This window comes from Bufo bufo, chromosome 11 (assembly GCF_905171765.1).
Source record: "Bufo bufo chromosome 11, aBufBuf1.1, whole genome shotgun sequence".
Lineage (NCBI taxonomy): Eukaryota > Metazoa > Chordata > Amphibia > Anura > Bufonidae > Bufo > Bufo bufo.
The window spans coordinates 38,611,232-38,636,881 of NC_053399.1; the positions used below are offsets into that span (position 1 = coordinate 38,611,232).

Below are 25,650 nucleotides of genomic sequence, written 5' to 3' on the forward strand. Positions count from 1 at the left end.
CTAACTAGGACGACAGGGCCACTGGAGATGAAGTAAGTGAATTGAAAACCCCCTTACATTTGCTTAGAAACATGCAAAGAACAAAAAATAACTTGGACAACCCTTTTAAGTGTCCCATTTTGAGGGATTTTGGATACCGGTTCCACACACGAGAAGTTGTCATCTTATCAGGTTTACAGTAATAATTCTCAGCATATTATTTTGAAATCCGATTTTATTAAGGTTTTAATAAGATTTTCAAAACTGTGATAGGATATAAAACAATTTACAACACCGAAGATTGTCACCGTATTATTTCCAAGTTTATTACGTGCATGGGGATATTATGCCTAGTATGAGGGTTCACATAGCTATATTATGTGTAGTAACTTAGTATATAAGTGGTTCTCTCTGGTTATGTTCATTGTAACTTAGAATTGTGCAAAAAAAACAAAAAACGGTTATATATGAGAAACTATTTAGGCCTTGCTTGAGGGACAAGGATTAACCGCCTCACGTCCGCCCATAGGATATAAACGTCCTATGGGTGGACGTCTATTTCTGACAGCACGTTTTAAAACGTCCTGTCAGAAATAGCAGCTGCACGCTAATCGTGCAGCTGCTGATCGGGTTGCCCGCTGTCAGTGACAGCAGGGCAACCCTAAGACAAGGCAGGGACAGTGCCCAGGTGTCCCTGCCTTCACGATCGCTGCAGACACAGCGCTCACCGAGCGCTGTGTCTGCAGAGAAGGAAGCGCTGTGCGCTTCCTGTTCCGGCCCGGCGGTCATGTGACCGCCGGGACCGGAGAGTGCAGGAGCTGTGTGAGGTCTCTCAGAGACCTCGATCAGCCCTGCTGTGAGGCTGTACAGCGCAGGATTGCTGCTGTACAGCCTCTCTGGGGGGTGCATTTGTCCTGTAACTGGGGCTACTATGTCAGCCCCAGTTACAGGAGAAATCAACAGTGTAAAAAAAAAAAAAAGTGAAGTAAATGTCCCCCAGAGGTCTTGTATGACCTTATGGGGGACGAAAAGTGTAAAATAAAATAAAAATAAAATAAAGTGTTGAAAAAATAAAATAAAAAAAAGGTTCACATGTAAAAAAAAAAAAAAATCCCAAGTAAGGAATAAAAAAAAAATAGAAAAATAGAAAAAATAAAATAAAATAGACATATTTAGTATTGCCGCGTCCGTAAAAACCAGCTCTATAAAAATATCACATGACCTAACCCCTCGGGTGAACACCGTAAAAAATAAATAAAAAAAACTGTGTCAAAACAAGCAATTTTTGTCACCCTGCATCACAAAAGGTGCAACACCAAGTGATCAAAAACGCGTATGTCCCACAAAATAGTACCAATAAAACCGTCACCTCATCCCGCAAAAAATGAGCCCCTACATAAGAAAATCTCTCAAAAAATAAAAAAACTATAGCTCTCAGAACATGGACACATTAAAACATAATTTTTTGGTTTCAAAAATGCTATTATTGTGTAAAACTTTAATAAATGAGAAAAAGTATACATATTAGGTATCGCCACGTCCGTAACAATCTGCTCTATAAAAATGTCACTTGACTGAACCCCTCAGGTGAACGCTGTAAAAATAAATAAATAGAAACTGTGCTAAAACAACCTATTTTTTGGTCACCTTGCCCATAAAGTGTTATAATGAATGATCAAAAAATCATATGTACCCAAAAATAGTACTAATAAAACTGGCACCTTATCCCCTAGTTTCCAAAATGGGGTCACTTCTTGGGAGTTTCTACTGTAAGGGTGCATCAGGGGGCTTCAAATGGGACATGGCATCTAAAAACCATGTGGAGTTCCTTTCCTTCTGCGCCCTGCCGTGTGCCCATACAGCAGTTTACGACCACATGTGGGGTGTTTCTGTAAACCGCAGAATCTGGGTAATAAATATTGAGTTTTGTTTGGCTGTTAACCATCGATGTGTTAAAGAAAAAAATTGATTAAAATGGAAAATCTGCCAAAAAAGTGAAATTTAAAAATTTGATCTCCATTTTCCTTTAATTCTTGTGGAACGCCTAAAGGGTTAACAAAGTTTGTAAAATCGGTTTTGAATACCTTGAGGGGTGTAGTTTCTACAATGGGGTCATTTATGGGGGTATCCACTATGTAGGCCCCACAAAGTGACTTCAGACCTGAACTGGTCCTTATAAAGTGGGTTTTGGCAATTTTCTTACAAATTTGAAGAATTGCTTCTAAACTTCTAAGCCTTCTAACGTCCTAAAAAAATAAAATGACATTTCCAAAATGATGCCAACATAAAGTAGACATATGGGAAATGTTAAATAACTATTTTATGAGGTATCACTTTCTGTTTTGAAAGCAGAGAAATTGAAATTTAGAAAATTGCGAATTTTTCAAATTTTTGGGTAAATTTGGGATTTTTTCATAAATAAAGGTGAAATATTTTGACTCAAATTTATGACTATCATGAAGTACAATGTGTCACGAGAAAACAATCTCTGAATGACTTGGATAAATAAAGGCGTTCTAAAGTTATTACCACATAAAGTGAGATATGTCAGTTTTGCAAAATTTGGCCTGGTCAGGAAGGGGGCAAAGGGCCCAGATGGGAAGTGGTTAAAGAGGAACTGTCACCTTGAAATGCAGTGCAGTCTGCAGGCAGCATGTTGTAGAGCAGGAGGATCTGAGCAGATTGTTATATAGTTTTTGTGTGAAAATATTCCGCACAACTTGTAATTTACTCTTCAAATTCTGAGCTACCTACCTACGGGCGGTACTAATCAGGGATTGACATCTATAATTGTATACACAGTCACTGACGCTGACTCCTAAACTCAGAAAAACGAGATTTAAAGAGGACCTTTCACCGATTCTTACCCTATGAACTAACTGTACAGACATGTAGAGCGGCGCCCGGGGATCTCACTGCACTTACTATTATCCCCGGGCGCCGCTCCGTTCTCCTGCTATGCCCTCCGGTATCTCCGTTCCCTAAGTTATGGTAGGCGGAGTCTGCCCTTGTTCTGCTGTAGCGCTGGCCAATCGCATTGCAGAGCTCACAGCCTGGGAGAAAAGAACCTCCCAGGCTGTGAGCTCTGCGCTGCGATTGGCCAGCGCTAGAGTAGAACAAGGGCAGACTCCGCCTACCATAACTTAGTGACTGGAATCTCCGCCTACTATAACTTAGTGAGCGGAGATACCGGAGGGCATAGCAGGAGAACGGAGCGGCGCCCGGGGATAATAGTAAGTGCAGAGAGATCCCCGGGCGCCGCTCTACATGTCTGTACAGTTAGTTCATATTGTAATAATCGGTGAAAGGTCCTCTTTAAATGTCTAAATTACATATTGGGCTGAATCTTTTTCCACAAAACTGTATATCAATCTGCACAGCTCCTTCTGCTCTATATCTTGCAGATTGCAGTGCATTCAAGACTGACGGCATGCACCAAAATTACACCTGCATTTTGGCACAAAGTAAGCCGACCAATAGGAGTTGTAAAGTTAGACAGACAAAAGTTTCAAAAAATGTGCCTGACTTACCCTCAAGCCTTAGCCACTTTGATGAATTTGGCACGTTTTAGACTGTATAGTCTGAGTTTAAGCTGTCTCAATATTAGAATTAGTAAATCTGCCGCAGTGTGCCACAGGCGTTACTGATTTGTGGCACATGAAAATGTTTTTTTTTTCCCCAACCTTAAACCACTTAAAAAGATCTATACAACCACAATACCTCTCCTGCGTTGTTTGACATCATGCTTTATGAACCTAGGTTCATGAATAGAGAACAGTGACCCTTTTTTGACATTTCAATATCAAATTTCAAAGTCAAATATTACACGTGTTAAGACTTTATTCAAAATACAAACAAATGAAGAAATCAGACGAAATGTCAGTGCAGACCATAAAACCATAGAAGTGACTTCTGTAAGAGCAGGGACTGTGGAACTCTCTGCCAGAAGAAGTTATCCTAGTAAGGCCGTTCTTTGGTGACCGCAATTTGCGGTCCCCAATGCACGGGCAACGTCCGTGCTGCGGCCGGGACAGATCGAGACTTGAATGGGTCTGTGATCCGTCCGCACAGCAAAAAAATAGAACATGTAATATTTTTTTTGCGGTGCGGAGGCACGGACAGAAACCCCATGGAAGCACTCCGTAGTGCTTCCGTGGGGTTCCATGCCTCTGTTACACGCCAAAGCTCTGGATTGCGGACCCATTCAAGTGAATAGGTCTGCATATTGCAGACCCGCTGTTTGCCGCCCGCAATACGGCCACAGCTGGGCAACGGCTGCGTGCATAAAGCCTAATTCTAAGGCTTGGCTACTTTCTAGTGAAATTTCTAAAATAACAGACTATAGTGCTCTAAGACCTCTTTCACATGGCGAGTTTTCCCGCGCGGGTGCAATGCGTGAGGTGAACGCATTGCACCCGCACTGAATCTGGACCCATTCATTTCTATGGGGCTGTGCACATGAGCGGTGATTTTCATGCATCACTTATGCGTTGCGAGAAAATCGCAGCATGCTCTATATTTTGCGTTTATCACGCAACGCAGACCCCTTAGAAATGAATGGGGCTGCGTGAAAATCGCAAGCATCCGCAAGCAAGTGCGCATGCGGTGCGATTTTCACGCACGGTTGCTAGGAGACGATCAGGATGGAGACCCGATCATTATTATTTTCCCTTATAACATGGTTATAAGGGAAAATAATAGCATTCTTAATACAGAATGCATAGTACAATAGCGCTGGAGGGGTTAAAATAAATAAATAATTTAACTCGCCTTAATCCACTTGCTCGCGCAGCCCGGCTTCTCTTCTGTCTTCTTGTTTGCTGTGTACAGGAAAAGGACCTGTGGTGGCGTCACTCCGGTCATCACATGGTCCATCACATGATCCATCACCATGGTAAAAGATCATGTGATGACCGGAGTGATGTCACCACAGGTCCTTTTCCTGTACACAGCAAAGAAGAAGACAGAAGAGAAGCCGGGCTGCGTGAGAAAGTGGATTAAGGTGAGTTAAATTATTTATTTATTTATTTTTTAACCCCCCCAGCGCTATTGTACTATGCATTCTGTATTAAAGAGGATCTTTCACCCATTATGACAATGTGAACTAAGTATACAGACATGTAGAGCGGCACTCGGGGATCTCACTGCACTTACTATTATCCCCGGGCGCCGCTCCGTTCTCCCGCTATGCCCTCCGGTATCTCCGTTCACTAAGTTATGGTAGGCGGAGTCTGCCCTTGTTCTGCTGTAGCGCTGGCCAATCGCATTGCAGAGCTCACAGCCTGGGAGAAAAGAACCTCCCAGGCTTTGAGCTCTGCACTGCGATTGGCCAGCGCTACAGCAGAACAAGGGCTGACTCCACCTACCATAACTTAGTGACTGAAATCTCCGCCTACTATAACTTAGTGAGAGGAGATACCGGAGGGCATAGCGGGAGAACGGAGCGGCGCCCGGGGATAATAGTAAGTGCAGTGAGATCCCCGGGCGCCGCTCCACATGTCTCTATACTTAGTTCACATTGTCATAATTGGTGAAAGGTCCACTTTAAGAATGCTATTATTTTCCCTTATAACCATGTTATAAGGGAAAATTATACAATCTACACAACCCCGATCCCAAACCCGAACTTCTGTGAAGAAGTTCGGGTTTGGGTACCAAACATGCCGATTTTTCTCACGTGCGTGCAAAACGCATTACAATGTGTTGCACTCGCACGGAAAAATCATGCATGTTCCCGCAACGCACCCGCACCTTTTCCCGCAAGGCCGCAACGCCCATGTGAAACCAGCCTAAAGCACCTAATTTCTTACTGCACCTCCTGCTCCCTATGGATATGGTGTATAAACATTGGATTTGGACGTCTCTGTGTCCATAGCTGTCCGTTTCGTGACTTATACCTTTCTCTGCTGCATCCAGCGCATGCACAGACAGATTTCTCTGGCATCTCTCATACAACATTGATGTTTGTCGGCAGCACGTCGCCCTGTGTAACCTGGATGTGCTGCTGTCAATATGCAAGGTGAATTGTATCCGGCTCTACAAAAGTCCCTTTAAACCGGATCCAACTAATTGGTGTATCATTGATAGGCCTATAGTACAGGGAAATGAGCAGGTTTACAACTTTACACCTCATATTACTGAATCTTTTGTCACATTAACAATTTAAACAAAAACATGCAAATAAATACAAATAGTCTTTCTTTTGCACATATTTAAAACTGTGCTGTGTATATATGTACATTCATGTGGGCAGTTGCCATTTACACAGATTGAGAGGTGACTGTTCTGCCACATTAATCAAATCTAATTTTAATTAATTCGCCCTTTTTTTCTGTCTGGTGGGCTGTATTGTGTGGTGTGCTCAGTCCTGCAACATTAAGGCTACTTTCACACCTGCGTTAGGTGCGGATCCGTCTGCATTACTCTGTCAAAAAAAGTCTAAGTGTAAGTCAAACGGATCCGTCCTGACTTACATTGAAAGTCAATGGGGGACGGATCCATTTACAATTGCACCATATTGTGTCAATGTAAACGGATCTGTCCCCATTTTTTACATTGTAAGTCAGGAAGGATCCGTTTGGCTCCGCATCGCCAGGCGGACACCAAAACGCTAGAAGCAGGGTTTTGGTGTCCGCCTGCTGAGCGGAATGGAGGCGGAACGGAGCCAAACTGATGCATTCTGAACGGATCCTTATCCATTCAGAATGCATTGGGGCTAAACTGATCAGTTTTGGGCCGCTTGTGAGAGCCTTGAAACGGATCTCACAAGCGGACCCAGAAACGCCAGTGTGAAAGTAGCCTTAACCTGTTGTAAGGGATTTCCCGTTCCGGCGCTGGAGATGTGAGGTGGTAGAGTCGGGAGCTCTAGTAAATATATATGTATATGAGGAAATGCTCTGCAACTAGAATATATAGCAGGGGTCAGCAACCTTTAGCACTCCAGCTGTTTTGAAACTACAATTCCCAGCATGATCCATTCATTTCTATGGGAGTTATGAGAAGAGCAGAGCAAGTGTGCATGCTGGGAGTTGTAGTTTCACAACACCTGGAGTGCTGGAGGGTTTCCTTACCCTGATATATAATCAGTTTGGGACCTTAAAGGGTTTTTCCCTGTATGCATTAGAAAAGCTAGCTTTCTTTCTTGAAAAAGCAGTGCCACAAATCTGTCAACCGGTTGTGTATAGTTCTGAAGCTCAGTATAACATATTTTTTTAATTAATCCTGTGGATAGAGGATAACTAGAAAAATGGACACAGGTCTTTTTAACAGGCGAGCATTTCTATTTTAGTTTAACACATATTTTGGGCCAGATTTTAATTTTTTATTCACTTTTATTTTTTTTACACCCAAAGAAAACCTTTAAGGATATGGAATGTTAAAAGGTCCAACAGCTATGACACGACAGGTGATAAGTGTCTGTCTGATTGATGGGCGTCTGACTGCTGGGACCCCCATGATCAAGGGAACGTGGTCTTAAGATTGGTGGTAATGTAATTTAATGTCTCAGGACTTCTTTTTTTCATGATCAGTGGATATTCCAACAGTCAGACCCCAGCAATCTGATATTTATCACCTATCCTGTAGATAGGCAATAGGTCATTATGGTAGGACAACCCTTTTAATCATAATGTAGATTATGTACAATATGAGGAGGTTAAGATTTGGTAAATTTCATGCCAGACATTTACTGCTGTGCAGTATGTGACATATGCATCAGTGGCATGTGACCCATGTATAAGTGTCCTGTGTGCCACATGTGTGCCAATGAGTGGTCTGCGCTGCATATGTCTTGTTTCTGACTGACCTAAGTGCAGGATATCCATATATGTGTAAATTCTGCCACATGTATGTTTGTGCATTTTGCTGTGAATGTCTGCCATCATACTTCATCTTTAATATTTCTGTTAACACTGTAAGTGCTCATGAACACAACCGTTGGATGTTTTGCAGTCTGCAAATTGCGGATCAGGGTGTGAGGAATATGGATTAGTATTTACTGTCAGCCATGTCTGCACATCCACCATTTGCTGAAAGATAGCAGAGGTAGTGAACTCCACAGGAGGGCCCTGCTTCAAAGTCTCAGCCATATGACAGGGAACTTATTGCAGGCCACCTTTTGTTTACAATTTCACACCCCATTCAGACAGCATGGATCCTGCAGGAAAACCTCCCTGCAGGGGGTCTAAGCCATTCCCCAGTTCAATCAAATCTAGCAGACAGCATGTAACCGGCAATTTATAAGAAATTATGAATCGCCTGACCATCATAGGCGCAAACCGGATACATATTTGTGGCCACGATGAACATATCCATGGTCTTAGTGTGGTGGTGGGAGGCCAGGGAGGGGAAATATACATATCTCCCCACAGAAACCCAATAACGGTACCATGCTTGGACTCTAATTGTAGCCGGAACCCAGGCGGATCCATTGGTCCCAGAACCATCTCCCTGTGACCTGAGACCTTCTGGTCTGGAGCTATGAACCCTAAAGGGTTTTGTGGGTCATTTGTTGTCAGCCCATAAGAGGGGGAGTGGATCCTTCCCAGAGTCGGGAAGAGGAGGGACCAGCTACAGTTTAAAAGGCTTGTGCCAGCAAGCGTGCGTGTCTTTTCTCTGAAGGAGGGTCACATCGTGCCATGTGTTTAGAGGGACCTGCAACCAGCTGACATCACTGCCCTCCAGGTGAATACAGCAAAGGACTAATCATAACCCCACGGAACATTTGTCTACCCGGTAACTGAGTTGTACTCTGTGTACTCCTGTTTGTACCATATTACCTGTATTTGTAACCTCAGACCACTGTATATATTCTTTTTGTATATTGTGTTATCTAGTGTGCCCTTAAGGCGATTAAATATATAATTTAATCTTGTGCTGTCTTGTATCTCGATCACGAATGCCCACGTCCGTGTTTCGGCCTAGTTATAAGCTACTGCGGGTTGGTTTCTAACCCTATATAATCCCGTAAGCGGAGCAGGCTTATATCAAACGAGAAGCTGGTGGCAGATTTCCCAGGCTGAGACAGCGCTGTTTCACTGTGGCAGTGGAAAGGCTCTCTCAGCTTGTTGCCTCTCTGTGCCCGCGTGGACAGGAGGTGTCTGTGTAAACTGTACCAAGCTGATCTTACCTGCACCTTCAGGAGGGTGTAACGTCACGTCTTGGTAACGAGGGACTATACCGCGTCTCGCGAGCTCGACATAGTTGATGTCAAGCGGGCACGAGGGGTGGTATCCCTCACACTGGGTGTGTGCATTTCACATTATGCAGAACAGCCAGCCTCTAATAGAACAGTCCTATCCTTGTCTGTAATGCCGATAATAATAGGACCTGTTCTATCATTTTGCAGAACGGCCGATGCGGACATATAGACACAGAATGCACACAGTCTCTCTTCTTTTTTTTTTTTTTTTTTTTTTTGCGGCCCCATTGAAGTGAACGGTACAGACATAGAAAAACAGTAAGTGTCCCAGCATCAGAGCACGCCGTGTTTCTTATCGTGCAGCAAGTAAACCTCTTCTAGCATTCAGATACATGTCCTATGTGTCTCATTGCCAGCTCAAGCCCTGTTGTTTTGATGTGTGAATTGGCTGTACAGAAATTTGAATTCCATCACACCATTTTTTTGTATTCTTTAGGCTCTATTCGGTCACTGTGTCTCACTGACAATGAGCCAATTAAAGGGAACCTCTCACCGGGATTTTGTGTATAGAGCTGAGCACATGGGTTGCTAGATGCAAATTAACCTGAGATGAGTCCTGTCCCTCAGATGAGTCAGGGACAGGACTCATCTCAGGTTAATTTGCATATGTATCAAATAGTTTTCTGTTACACAATAAAAGCACACAGAGCTATGGGGACTGGGTATTGCGGAGGTGCTAGCGGCCATCTAGCAACCCATGTGCTCAGCTCTATACACAAAATCCCGGTGACAGGTTCCCTTAAAGGACTCTTGCACACAAACGTGCGCAGGCCGCAATGCAGTCCGCAATGCACGGACACCTACAGTAGGACTGCCGTATGCGGATGCAGGACCCATTCACTTGAATCAGATATGGAACAAAGATACGTTTGTGTGCATAAGGCCATAATTGGCCGAAGTGGGTCACCTGGCTGTCCAAATGATGTAACAGAAAAGCTGATTAATCAGACCAGGGCTCCTTCCGTCGTCCAGTTGTGATGTTCACGTGCCCATTATAGGCACTTCTGGCAGATGACCGGGCTCAGTATGGGTGCCCCAACCGTTTTGAATCTACGCAGAAAATTACAATGAACTGTATGTTCTGACAGCCTTGTATCATAACCAGCATCTTTCTCAGCAATTTGTGCTACAGTAGCTGTTCTGTGGGATCAGACCAGGCTCATGGCCGTCCATGACCCTATTGCCAGTTCACCAACTAACCAGTGGATTATCAGGATCTTTAATCCCCCTGGATCCATTTGGGAAGTTTTTTTTTAAAAGGGGTATTCCCATCTCGGACAATGGGGGCAAATAGCTAGGATATGCCCCCATTGTCTGATAGGTGCGGGTCCCACTGCTGGGACCTGCACCTACAACGAGAACAAAGCGGGGAGTGCTGTGGCTGGAGGACCCCGGGTTTCCCACCAAGCTCTGCGCCCATAGAAGTGAATGGGAGCGCACTGTGCATGCGCGGCCCATGCTTCCATTCATTTCTACGGGGCAGATGGCAATAGCGCGCGGGTATTTTCGGCGGCCCATAGAAATAAATGGAGGGCGGCTGCGCAGTGCGCCCTGCGTTCATTTCCCGGCTCCGTTCTCATTGTAGGTTTCTGTCCGCAAAAAATACGGATGACGTCCATGTGCATTCCGTATTTTACGGAACGGAACAGCTGGCCCCTAACAGAACAGTACTATCCTTGTCCGTAATGCGGACAATAATAGGACCTGTTCAATTGTTTTGCAGAACGGGCATAAGGAATCGGAATGCACAGACTTCGGTTTTTTTTGTGGACCCTTTGAAATGAATGGTTCTGTATACGGTCTGCAAAAAAACCCCGGAACGGACAAGGAAAGAAAATACGTTTGTGTGCATGAGCCCTTAGACAATGCCTCAGGCTGGATAATAAATCTGGTGCTGTGATAGATTTTTTGCCTAACTCTATACCAACTATTAGAGAACAAGATGCAAAGATAAGCCGCACTCACCATTCGTGTTCACGCTTCTTTATTGTAGGGTATGTTGCGGGGGCAGACTCACATGGAGTATCAATCCACAGCTGTGGATTGATACTCCATGTGAGTCTGCCCCCGCAACATACCGTACAATAAAGAAGCGTGAACACGAATGGTGAGTGCGGCTTATCTTTGCATCTTGTTCTCTATTTCATTCTGTTCAAGCCCTGCACCCCGATTTCTTGGACGGTCGGATTAGGCCAGGATTGCGTTCCTTCAATTCCCAGGTGGGAGGACGGTGCCCTCAGTACCTCTTGTTATGTGCTGCGTCTATACCAACTATTGTTTGGCTTTGAGACAGAATTTTATGGCAGAATTGTGATGTTGCATCTTAAGCCCCACCTCCATGTTGTAAAAACCCTAATTGCAACAATTTGCACCACTTTTCAGGAAGATGTGTGCCCGACAGATCATCCCATGCAGATTACTGCCCTTTCTCTGCATTACAAGCCATCGTCCCCCTTTGGGGAAGCCATAAATCTGTTTGCCTGTTTAGCTCTAGCGCTTCTAAACGTGGCATGACTTTGGTAGATTTATCATGCACGGAGTGGTAGACATGGTGCCACCGCTTATTTAATTAATCTGTGACTGATGCTGTTAGTGTTGTGCCTACAGACCGGCCTGCTTTCTAGCACTTTATTACCAGTCTCCCTCTTTGTGAGGCTTCTGTTTAGACTCCATATCATGAGGTGACAGCGGAGCAGAGGGATATTTACACGTTGTTCCCAAACTCTGCGCTCTTGGAGCCTCGTTTTTGTTAACTCTTGTAGTATTGGCAGGCAGCTCGTGGACGCCAAATCCTCTTTTTATTTCATTTCATAATTCCTGCTCTCCCGGTTGCCTGGAATCTTGCAGAGGAAGTAATTATCTCGTGGACAGCAGGGTCCTTCTGTGGATCATTTGCTGTCGGTAGGAGCGATGGGGGAAATTTATGAGCCAAATTATCTTTTCAATAAAGCCCTGCAGACAGCGCTTGGGAATCAGTGACAGCTAGAATGTAAAGGTGTGCTGCTGCTGCCTCCTCGCACTGGAGTCCTCTCGTTAACCCTTTAGTTACTTTAAGATTTTTAATTCCACCACGGCGGCTGTAATGTTATGCGTGTGGTGCCAGCAGCCTGCTTTCCGGAAGGTATCCAGGCAAAAGGAAGCCAACGACCAGTATCGCGGAGGCCCAAAACAAGGGAATCCGAGGACCCGAATACTTTTTCAGATTCTGTCAGCAGGAGTTCCTGTTGAATAAAAGGCATTCAAAGCATGTTGTAGACATTTAAAAGATTAAAATGTACATTTTCCAGTTGTGGATCGTGATAACTTGGCCAGATCAACCTGCAAACTGCTGCATGTAAAAATGTCATCGCCATTGCTTTCAGGGAACTTCAGATCCTGCTTTATATAAAACAAAAATTCCGGTCTGTGCATTCAACTGTTCGTGCATTTGCTTTTATATGTACACATTTGCCAAGGCTCACAATGAGTGCACATAATACTCCAAGTTTATTTGTTCTTTTAATTCTTGAGCTGTGTTCACACCTTATATACTTAGGGAGTTAGTTTATAGCCAAGATGGGAGAAAGCAGACAACTGCATTCTTGCAGTGTGAACAGGGCCAAAAGAGTTAAAGATGTTTTCCAAGATTATGATATTGATGGCCTTTCCCAGGATAGGTCATCAATATCAGGTTAACGGGGGTCTGAAACTCATTACCTCTGACTATCAACTGTTTGAGGATGCCGCAGCAAGACAACTTATCAAGCACAGCGCTCTGCATTGCATAGCGGCTGTGCTTGGTATTGCAGCTCAGCCCCATTCTCCTGAATAGGAATAAGGGATCATGCACACGACCGTGCCGTGTTTTGCAGTCTGAAAATTACGGATCCGCAAAACACGGATGCTGCCCGTGTGGGCCATAAAAGAAATGCTGATTCTTGTCCGCAAAACAATAGGACATATTCTATTTTCTTTGCGGCCCCACAGAACGGAGCAATGGATGCAGACAGTACACGGAGTGCGAAAACTACACGTTGCCCCCAGGCAACCAGTCTGCACAACAACCGTGTCACAGTCAAACAACAATACGACCGTGACAAAGCTGCACCTTGGCCATGTGAACAACTAAAGTGACATCACAGGATGAGACTCGCAGAAGCACCACGGCTGCTTTAAACAGCTGATCTGCAGGGTTGTCGGGAGTCAGACCCCTGCACGCTCAGAATAACCGTTAAGCCCTTAACCATTACAAAGGGTGGGGGGGGAACGTCTGAATTTTATGTTTTTTTTTATGTTTCTGATACAAAGCTCCAAATCCTTAGCATGGCTGCCACTATAGGCAGTTTATGTATGCAGTAAGTTCCCTTGCTCCATCTAGTGGTGACTGCAGGCAGTCGGCATGGTATGTTTTAATCAAAACTTTATCAAAAAGTAATCAGCACTTTCACATGCAGTATTTTGGTCAGTATTTGTAAGCCAAACCAGTGATGGAAAATAAAATAGAGAAAACATGTATTATGAAAAGATTTATTACCTCTTTTGGTTTACAAGTCCTGATACTGCCATGTGAAATTAAACACATTTCTGATGTACCATCATGAAAAGCCATCCTGTGCCATGGTCTTTATTTCCAGGGCCTAAATAACAATTGTGTGCTTCTAACCAACTTGTTTTCTGTAGGAGTTTATAAGTCTCATATCATACAGGAGAAATGTTGTTCCAGTCTTCATTATAACATTGCTTTATTTAATTGACATTTAAGGGCATTTGTTTTTGCACAGCTCCCGTGAGATCCCCTCACAGCATCTCAATGAGGTTGACATGAGAATTTGGTATTTCCTTAGACATTCAGATGTCCGTTCGCTGCTTGGCATCATTTTCTTGTTGTAAGTCCTACTTTCGTCTGAGCTTAAGCTGCTGGACAGATGGGCTCAGATTTGTCTCACGTAGTCTGGCAGAAAGGTCATTGTTGTCTCAATGTATCCCAGGTCCTAGGGCTGCAGAACAAGCCCCAACCATCGCTTCTCCACCATCCTGTTTGACAGCTGGTATGAGGTGTGCATAGTGACATGCTGTGGTATGGGAAAACCGGACATCTCCACTTTCCTGAAATTCCTATTCCTGTGTTGACAAGCAACTTTCTTGAAGTCTCTTAATTTGTTGAAAACTTCTCTGTAGAATGGTGAATTTCAAATTATTTGGAAATGGCCTTACAACCCTCCCCAAAGTTTGTTTTCTAGGATCATGGCTGATGTCCATTCTGCTTGGCATAATGTAGACACACAGAACTGCCACAAGTTCTGCTTTCAGAGTGACCCTACACATATCAGTTCATGGCATCCATCTGAGATTCATATGGGCTCTGTTCTTAAAGGTGTTTTCTAGGAATGGATAATGATGATCATAGGTCATCATTATCACACTGGTGGGGTTAGAGTCCCCCCCCCCCCCCCGGCTCCCTGCATTTCTCCAAGCCCTGCACAGTAGGTTGTATAGCAACTGAGCTTGGTATTGCAACTCAGCCCCATTTAAGTAATGCAACTAGGCCATGTGACCATGAAAAGGGATGTCACATGGCCTAGAAAGGGGCCGCAGTGCTCATGGAGCCCCGGCCTCTGCTTAGCGCTGATTGGCAGGAGTCCCAAGTGCTGGACCCCCACCTATCTGATATTGATGATATAAATATATCAATTCCCGGATAGCCCTATTAACTACACAGTATAAAGCAGTATGTGTACAGGCGCTTTAAAGGGAACCTGTCACCTGGATTTTGGGTATAGAGCTGAGGACATGGGCTGCTAGATCGCCGCTAGCACATCCGCAATATCCATTCCCCATAGCTCTCTGTGCTTTTATTGTATATAAAAAAAAAGATTTTATATATATACAGTTGCAAGAAAAAGTATGTGAACCCTTTGGAATGATATGGATTTCTGCACAAATTGGTCATAAAATGTGATCTGATCTTCATCTAAGTCACAACAATAGACAATCACAGTCTGCTTAAACTAATAACACAGATGAGGTTTTCATGTTGGTGTGTTGTGCCTCTTTTTCTCTACACATAGTGTTGTGTGTTTCTTCCAGTACTGCTGTGGAACATCCAGGTGCTCTTGTGCAAACTGTAAACATGCAGCAACGTCTTTTTTGGACAGCAGTGGCTTCCTCTGTGGTATCCTCCCATGAAATCCATTCTTATTTTGTGTTTTACGTATCGTAGATTCGCTAACAGGGATGTTAGCATATGCCAGAGACTTTTGTAAGTCTTTAGCTGACACTCTAGGATTCTTCTTCACCTCATTGAGCAGTCTGCGCTGTGCTCTTGCAGTCATCTTTACAGGACGGCCACTCCTAGGGAGAGTAGCAGCAGTGCTGAACGTTCTCCATTTATAGACAATTTGTCTTACCGTTGACTGATGAACAGCAAGGTTTTTGGAGATACTTTTATAACCCTTTCCAGCTTTCTGCAAGTCAACAATTCTTAATCGTAGGTCTTCTGAGAGCTCTTTTGTGCGAGGCATCATTCACATCAGGCAATGCTTCTTGTGAAAAGCAAACCCCGAACTGGTGTGTGTTTTTTATAGGGCAGGGCAGCTGTAACCAACATCTCTAATCTCATTTCATTGATTGGACTCCAGTTGCCTGACACCTCACTCCAATTAGCTCTTGGAGATGTCATTAGTCTAGGGGTTCACATACTGTTTCCACCTGCATTGTGAATGTTTACATGGTGTGTTCATTTAAAACATTGTAACATTTAATTATTTGAGTGTTATTAGTTTAAGCAGACTGTGATTGTCTATTGTTGTGACTTAGATGAAGATCAGATCACATTTTATGACCCATTTTTGCAGAAATCCATATCATTCCAAAGGGTTCATACTTTTTCTTGCAACTGTATGTAAACGAGGCAAGTAAGAAGCCCAAGGAGCTGTTACTAACGTTTCCAGAGCCCAGCCACGCTGCACTGCATACTTCGAAATCTCCTCCTTGGTCCCCGACGTCAAAAAGCTAGAGCGCCGTAATCTCGCGATGCGCAGTGTTGGCATAGTGTTCCTTCTCTGTTCTGGCATCAGCCTCCGGGAACTAACTGTGCATGCACTAGCTCGCGCTTCGCGAGATTATGGCGCTCTAGCTTTTTGACGTCTGGGAGCAAGGAGGAGATTCGGAGGATGCGGGGCGGTGCTGGGCTCCTTCACAGTGGGCGTGGCCGGGCTCAGAGTCAGAGAACGCTGGACTCCTCTCTCAAGCATGGAGGAGACAGGACTCATCTAAGGTTAATTTACATATCTATAAAATCGTTTTTTTGACACAATAAAAGCACAGAGAGCTATGGGGACTGGGTATTGCGGATGTGCTTGCGGCCATCTTGCAGCCCATGTCCTCAGCTCTATACACAAAATCCTGGTGACAGGTTCCCTTTAAGGTCCCATTCACACAGTGTAGATTTGGTCAGTATTTTGCACCAGTATTTTTAAGCAGAAACCAGAGTAAATATCACAGAAAGATTTATACTTTGCCTTAAAGAGGACCTTTCACCTTGAAAAACATTGTGAACTAAGTATGCTGCCATGGAGAGCGGCGCCCGGTAATCTCACTGCACTTACTATTATCCCCGGGGCGCCGCTCCGTTCTTCCCTCCGGTATCTTTACTCACTAAGTTATAGTAGGCGGTGTCTGCCCTTGTCCTGTGGGCGTCTTCTTCTCCTAGGCTGCAGCGCTGGGCAATCGCAACGCCCAGCTCACAGCCTGGGAGAAAAAAACCTCCCAGGCTGTGAGCTGTGCGCCTCGATTGGCCAGCGCTGCAGCCTAGGAGAAGAAGACGCCCACAGGACAAGGGCAGACACCGCCTACTATAACTTAGTGAGTAAAGGTACCGGAGGGCATAACGGGAGAACGGAGCGGCGCCCGGGGATAATAGTAAGTGCAGTGAGATTACCGGGTGCCGCTCTCCATGGCAGCATACTTAGTTCACAATGTTTTTCAAGGTGAAAGGTCCTCTGGGTTTCCAGTAATAATTGTCTTTTATGTAATGCCCACAGCCTGCCTCCTGAAACAGAAGATTCATACTTACCTGCTCCCCACCGCTCTGGTCCTCTGCGCTGCTTCAGGTGTCTCCATGTTCCGGTTCCTTTTGTGTTTACATTGTCAGACTGCATGGGCATGGTCACATGCTTCGCTGCAGCCAATGACTGATATAGCGACAAGCTGCAAATCACCACTGAAGCCAGTCATTGGCTGTAGCATAGCATGTGACCATGCCCAGGCAATCTGAAGGATGTAAACACTCTGAGGACTGGAACGTTGACGCAGTGCGGAGAACTGAAGCGGAGCTGTAAGTATGAAATTTCTTTTTACATAAAAAGTAATTATTACCAGGAAACCGTTTTAGGCTACTTTCACACTCGCGTTTTGACTTTCCGTTTGTGAGATCCATTCAGGGCTCAGTTTTGCCCTAATGCATTCTGAATGGAAAAGGATCCGCTCAGAATGCATCAGTTTGCCTCCGTTCAGTCACTATTCCGCTCTGAAGGCGGACACAAAAATGCTGCCTGCTGCGTTTTGCTGTCCGCTTGATGAAACTGAGCCAAACTGATCCGTTCTGACACACAATGTAAGTCAATGGGGTTGGATCCGTTTTCTGACACAATCTGGCACAATAGAAACCGGATCAGTCTCCCATTGACTTTCAATGGAGTTCATGACGGATCCGTCTTGGCTATGTTACAGATAATACAAACTGATCCATTCATGACGGATGCATGCGGGTGTATTATTGTAACAGATCCATGACGGATCCGCCCAAAACGCGAGTGTGAAAGTAGCCTTAAACTGTCAGAGTTTTTAATTGGATTGTTAAAGGGAATGTGTTATTTGGAGTAAGGACTGTTATCTACAGTACTACATGAATAGTACTGCAGATAAGGAGTTTGGGTTGTTGCTTTTTTTTCCATACTGCCCCCTGTTCCCCCCTTGTTATATGCTGGATTATACTGCATGTACTGCTGAGGTCCTCTCCATTATGTGCATGCAGCTCAGCAGTCTAGACAATGTAATTCAGTGGAGTTATGCCAGCACACAGTAGGGGAATGGGGGTAGTATTAAATAAAGTACCAATCTAGACTCCTCATCTACAATACTACTCATGTAGTACTGCAGGTAATAGTCCTCAGTATAGCTGACAGATTCCCTTTAGCTACTGTTCACCTTAAAACCAAGCAGCCATTAACCCATTTTAAAACTGCAGAAATTTCAAACAACTGCATGCTCATGCTTAATGCCATAGCTCTGTAGTCTTCAACTTGTGCCACTGCAACTGTTGTGAAACTACAACTCCCAACGTGCACTGTCAGCCCAGGTCTGGCAGTTGTGGTTTGGCAACAACTGCAGATACACCTGTTGGAGATCACCGCCATACATGTACTTATAAATTATGTTCTAGATCTTCAAGCTACTGGACTTTACAGTATGAGGGTGCATTCACACAACCATATGTATTTAGCGGTCCTCAAACCACAGATCCACAAAATACGGATGCAGCCTGTGACCATATGCTATTCTTGGCCCCAAATGTGATCCACGGACCTATGTCAATGGGTCGGCAAAAAATGCAGATGCCACATGGAGTGTATCCGTGTTTTACAGATATGCGTTTTGTGGACCACAAAATACATACAGTCATGTAAATGTACCTTAAAGGGCTTCTAATGAAATTAGTCATAACAGAGTCCTTATCAGACTGGAACGGATTACATGGAGTCCAGGAGAAATGGGACTACTTAAAAGGTGCATTATTGAAGGCAACAGAAAATTGCATTAGACTTGTCAGTAAAAGCAAAAAAAAGGAAGAGACCACTGTGGTACTCAGCAGAAGTGGCCCAAATCATTAAAAATAAAAAGCTAGCATTTTGTAATTATAAAAAAAACCAGAGCAATGAAGATAAGGAAATCTACAAGATTAGGCAGAGAGAGGCCAAGCAAGTTATAAGAACTTCTAAAGCGCAGGCAGAAGAAAAACTAGCTCAGTCTATGAAAAAAGGGGATAAGACATTCTTCAGATTTATACCGTATTTTTCGCTTTATAAGACGCACCTAGGTTTTTGAGGAGGAAAATAAGAAAAAAAATATTTTCAACCAAAAGGTGTGCTTTTGAACTATTGGTGGTCTGTGGATGACACTATTATACGGGATCTGTGGATGACACTGTAATGGAGGGGATCTGTGGATGACACACCGTTATGGGGGATCTGTGGATGACACACCGTTATGGGGGATCTGTTGATGACACTGTTATGGGGGATCTGTTGATGACACTGTTATGGGGATCTGTTGATGACACTGTTATGGGGGATCTGTTGATGACACTGTTTTGGGGGATCTGTGGATGACACTGTTTTGGGGGATCTGTGGATGACACTGTTTTGGGGGATCTGTGGATGACACTTATGTGATTAACACCCATCATCCTAAAGAATACACTAATGTACTGTACATTGGTGTATTCTCAAGGATGAGGGGAGTTTTAGTCAGATTAAATATAAACACTATCCAGGGACTGTTCTGTAATTGGCATGTGTTTATATTAAATATGACTATAACCCCCCTCATCCATAGAAATCCACTCATATACTGCAGTACATGGGTGGATTCCTATGGATGAGGGGGGTTATAGTCATATTTAATATAAACACATGCCAATTACAGAACAGTCCCTGGACAGTGTTTATATTAAATACTATGACCCCCCTTATCCATAGCAATCCACTCATACACTGCAGTACATGGGGGATGTATGAGCAGAGAGAAGCAGGGCTGGCAGGCACAATAACAGAGGCGCTGGAGCGCACAGTGTGACAGGCATCCAGCACATAGACAAGAAGACCGGGACCCTGGAGCTCAGGTCAGTGCTCCCGGCAGCAGCTGGAGGGGACAGTGGGGAGAAGATTATACTTACTGGAGCTGCAGGCTCCGGTCCTGGGTGCACACCAGACGTGCGGGCTGGCGGCCGAAGGAGGGGAAAGGGGGAAGAATGTTCACTTAAGGATCTCAGGACTCCGGTGCCGGGTGCGCACCGGACATGCGGGCTGGCTGCTGGAGGAGGGGAAAGGGGGTAAAATGTTCACTTACAGGATCTGAGGACTCCGGTGCCGAGTGCGCACCGGACGTGCGGGCTGGCTGCTGGAGGAGGGGACAGGGGGAAAACACTTTCACTTACTGGAGCTGCGGGCTCCCGTCCCGGGCGCTGGTGGCAGCGGAGCATAATAAGTGAAGCCGCCAGCCTGCCCATCCCTGGTGCGGTCTTGTTAAGGAAGTGCGGGCTGGAGGCAGAAGCCTTCAGTGAAACCGCCAGCCCACCCAACAGTTTAATGGCCACCTAATTTGCATCGCATTCGTTTTATAAGACGCAGTGACTTTTTCCCTCCACTTTGGAGGGAAAAAAAGTGCGTCTTATAAAACGAAAAATACGGTAAATGAAAAAAGGAAATTGAAACAAGGAATAACTAAATTAAAAACAAAAGACGGACGGTATGTAGAAGAGAATAAAGGGCTAGCCGACTGCCTTAATGAATACTTCTGTTCAGTTTTTACAAAAGAAAAAGGAGAAGGACCTCCACTAGAAAGGATGACTAATAAATCGTTTGATGCATGTATCTTTACAGAGGAAGATGTTCTAAGTTTGCTGTCTAAGGTGAAGACAAATAAGTCACAGGGGCCTGATGAGATACACCCAAAATTATTAAAAGAGCTTAGTGGTGAGCTGGCAAAACCGTTAACAGATTTATTTAACCAATCATTAGTAACAGGAGTCGTCCCGGAAGATTGGAAATTGGCAAATGTCGTGCCCATTCACAAGAAAGGTAGTAGGGAGGAATCGAGCAACTATAGACCAGTGAGTCTGACATCAATAGTAGGCAAATTAATGGAAACCCTATTAAAGGATAGGATTGTGGAACATCTAAAATCCCATGGATTGCAAGATGAAAAACAACATGGGTTTACTTCAGGGAGATCATGTCAAACAAATCTTATAGATTTTTTTTGACTGGGTGACTAAAATAATAGACGGTGGAGGTGCAGTAGACATCGCATATCTAGATTTTAGTAAGGCTTTTGACACTGTCCCACATAGAAGACTTATCAATAAACTGCAGTCATTGAGCATGGACTCCCATATTGTTGAGTGGATTAGGCAGTGGCTGAGTGACAGACAACAGAGGGTTGTAGTCAATGGAGAACATTCAAAACAAGGTCATGTTACCAGTGGGGTTCCACAGGGATCTGTACTGGGACCAATTTTGTTTAATATCTTCATAAGTGATATTGCAAAAGGCCTCGATGGTAAGGTTTGTCTTTTTGCTGATGACACAAAGATATGTAACAGGGTTGATGTTCCTGGAGGGAAACTGTCACGACCGCTACCCCAGCAGCAGTCGTGTCGCACCAGACAGAGGGGAAGGGGGACCCTTATCTACGGATGGGAATAGTATGGCCACCCCTGATTAACCCTAAGCTGGCACCTGTCTGCCCTGATACCCTAGACGGGGTGTGAACCCGTGCGGCAAGCTGGATGCCTAAACCCTCCGTCACCCGAAAAAGCCTAGAGTGGGGAACGGCCGATGGGAGCGCTAGTCACCATCACTCATGTCTAGGAGAACAGCAGGAGAAAACAGCAACAAATAAACTATATAAGAGATAGACTTATCCAGTCACGAGCAGAGAAGGCGATCCCAATCACGACAGTCCACGCCGGACAAGAGCTCCACAGCAACACCATAAAACGATCTCCTTCAAAGGTCAGAATAGAACTGGAAGTGAAGACTATATCTGGCAATGACTGCAAGTGAAAGTGAAACTAATATAGTAGCTGGGAGTGGCAGACAGGACTCACCTGAGAAGGATGCCTACAAACTCCCAGTCAGGACAAAAAGGTTCACAAGGCAAAACCCAGATGACATACCCTGAACCACGGAGCAAACTCACAAGCTATCGCGAGTAGCAAGTCGCTGCGACCTTCTCCTCCCAGACCTGTCTGGATCAGTCACAGTCGTGACAGAAACGCCAAATGGAAAAGGATTTAGGAAAACTAGAAGAATGGTCAGAACTCTGGCAACTGAAATTTAATGTGGATAAGTGCAAGATAATGCACCTGGGGCGTAAAAACCCAAGGGCAGAATATAGAATATTTGACACAGTCCTGACCTCAGTATCTGAGGAAAGGGATTTAGGAGTAATTATTTCAGAAGACTTAAAGGTGGGAAGACAATGTAATAGAGCAGCACGAAATGCCAGCAGAATGCTTGGATGTATAGGGAGAGGTATAAGCAGTAGAAAGAGTGAAGTGCTTATGCCGCTGTACAGAACACTGGTGAGACCTCACTTGGAGTATTGTGCGCAGTACTGGAGGCCATATCTCCAGAAGGATATAGATACTCTAGAGAGAGTTCAGAGAAGAGCTACTAAACTGGTACATGGATTGCAGGATAAAACTTACCAGGAAAGGTTAAAGGACCTTAATATGTATAGCTTGGAAGAAAGAAGAGACAGAGGGGATATGATAGAAACTTTTAAATACATAAAGGGAATCAACTCGGTAAAGGAGGAGAGCATATTTAAAAGAAGAAAAACTACCACAAGAGGACACAGTTTTAAATTAGAGGGGCAAAGGTTTAAAAGTAATATAAGGAAATATTACTTTACTGAGAGAGTAGTGGATGTATGAAATAGCCTTCCTGCAGAAGTGGTAGCTGCAAATACAGTGAAGGAGTTTAAGCATGCATGGGATAGGCATAAGGCTATCCTTCATATAAGATAGGGCCGGGGGCTATCCATAGTACTCAGTATATTGGGCAGACTAGATGGGCCAAATGGTTCTTATCTGCCGACACATTCTATGTTTCTATGTTCTGTCACCCCACTAAAGTGTTTTTTTTTTTTGGGGCTAGTTAAATTAGTTATATAGCGATATATGAAAATATAATTGTGTTCCTTACTTTGATCCAGCAGTTTATTCAAAAAACGAAGTTTTATCATATGCAAATTCGGTCTCTACCAGCAAGTAGGGCGGCTACTTGCTGGTAGCTGCTGCAGAAATCCGCCCCCTCCTCTTGTTGATTGACAGGGCCAGCCGGGATCTCCTCCTCCGGCCAGCCCTGTCGGCGTTTCAAAAATCGCGCGCCGGTGTTGAATCGGCGCAGGCGCTCTGAGATGAGGAGGCTCGTCTCCTCAGAGCTCCCTCAGTGCGCCTGCGCCGATGACATCACCGAAATAGAAGACGTCATCGGCGCAGGCGCACTGAGGGAGTTCTGAGGAGACGAGCCTCCTCATCTCAGAGCGCCTGCGCCGATTCAACACAGGCCCGCGATTTTTGAAACGCCGACAGGGCTGGCCGGAGGAGGAGATCCCGGCTGGCCCTGTCAATCAACAAGAGGAGGGGGCGGATTTCTGCAGCAGCTACCAGCAAGTAGCCGCCCTACTTGCTGGTAGAGACCGAATTTGCATATGATAAAACTTTGTTTTTTGAATAAACTGCTGGATCAAAGTAAGGAACACAATTATATTTTCATATATCGCTATATAACTAATTTAACTAGCCCCAAAAAAAAAAATCACTTTAGTGGGGTGACAGAAGCCCTTTAAAGGATAACTGTCATATTTTTTTATTTGCTAGTTTATTAGAGCTAGGCATGTATACCTGAGTTAGTCTGTCAATGATTATCAAAAGATCTGTAATTACCTTATAATAACAGCTTTCATTAATGTCTCCTGTCCCTTTCCACTGCTCCTTTAAAAGACCGTTGCTAGGGCTCATCTGTCTTCCAACTTAATGTAAACAGAAGACGGAGGGGCGGTCCTTCACACTGAATGCCTGCATTAGGCTCCAGAGTGAGGAGGCATGTCTCTCAGTAAGTGTGTATGTGACCTGAGGGAATGCAGTTTAGGCCTCAGAGGAGCCATCTTGAGAAGATCCTCATAATGTAGGATTCAAAACAGCCGTAACTAAGGGGAAAACTCAAGGAAAACAGTGGTAAATGAAGAAACGAAAGATTTCTTTATGCATAATGCTGCTGCAGCAGTAACATATGCTAAAATATTTTTTTTTATGAAAATATGTCAGTTATCCTTTAAGAAACAGTACTTGAATGAGACACAACCCTCAGCAGCACCTTGATATTCGCCTTTGTGGCTGTATAAAGTCTCATGTATTCCTCTTGAAGAATTAATGCATTGGGCTCATGGGCGTCCGCAGAAATTTTTCCAGGGGGGGGCATAATTTTATTGACATTGAAACTGTCACGTGTATGAAGCCTAACTGCAGATATAAGAGGGTGGAACGGAACCCCGTTTGTGTACAGGGACTAAACTTTCAAATAGGAAGCCACCACAAAAGGAAAGACCAATTCTTCTTATTTCACTTGAATGTCTATTATTTTGATATTATTTTTGCACCCTTTGTTATAGTCTCAGCAATATGTTAATTTGTATTTTGTCGCCAACAAATGAAATGTTGTGTTCTGTACCTGAACGCTTCCAGGCTTTTTTCATATGTAACTTACAAGCAGATGGTCTTCAGAATACCAGGCCTACCACCAGTATTACCCCTTCATATACCGCCTGCCTTCCTGGTCACCCTGACCAGCCGGGCAGACGGTATATAAATTGAAGGGGCAATACTGCCTGGTATATGGACAGCAGAGATGGCATCCTCTGGGCAGTACTGTCTATGGTCATCCTTCACCAGCACCCTGACTGCCACCTGCTTGGCCTGGCTCTCATGGCACTTCACTCCCTGCTGCTTGGCTGTCAGTGACTCACCCCACACCTAACACTCAGGGTCAGGGAGTGACTTAGTAGTCACACTGTGACACTGACTGACTGTCACTCACTGATAGCCAAGCAGGTGGCAGTCAGGGTGCTTGTGAAGGATGAATTGACCATAGACAGTACTGCCCAGAGGATGCCATATCTGCTGTCCATATAATACCAGGCAGTATTGCCCCTTCATATACCGCCTAGTCACCCCACACCTAACACTCAGGGAGTACTGTCACACTGACTGGTCTGTGACACTGACTGTCAGTCACTCACTGTGTTAGTGTCGCTCTCGCTCATTCACTCAGGCTGCCGGTGGTTGTGGAGTCCTGAAGCGGCCAGGACACTGCGGGCGGCTCTTCTTCTTGCTCCGGCTCCGCAATGTCTTTCCCGCCCGGAAGGTGGGCGGAGCTTCGTACTGCCATGCGCGCCCCGGCCCTGGTGATTCATCAAGGCGCGTGCATGCTCCTGATAGATACCGCTCCTCACTCTGCGGCGCTGCGCAGTGCAGCAGCTGCAGAACAGAGGCAGAACTCAGTTCACAGATTTCCAGGGCACCAGGGGGGGGCACTTACCCCCCCTGCGGACGCCCATGATCGGGCTGTTATTTTGTAGTAATCGTTGTTTAGTTCCTGACCGCATAATCATAAAAGATATGATATTGGCTCCCCTACAGTACAGCT

The 25,650-nt window shown here is 44.7% G+C and overlaps 1 protein-coding gene across 5 annotated transcripts in view; it reads left to right on the forward strand.

Annotated features, from left to right (window-relative positions):
• DPF3 (double PHD fingers 3) overlaps positions 1-25,650 on the forward strand; it is a 256,142-nt gene that overhangs the window by 69,725 nt on the left and 160,767 nt on the right. The gene's annotated exons all lie outside the window — the stretch shown is intronic.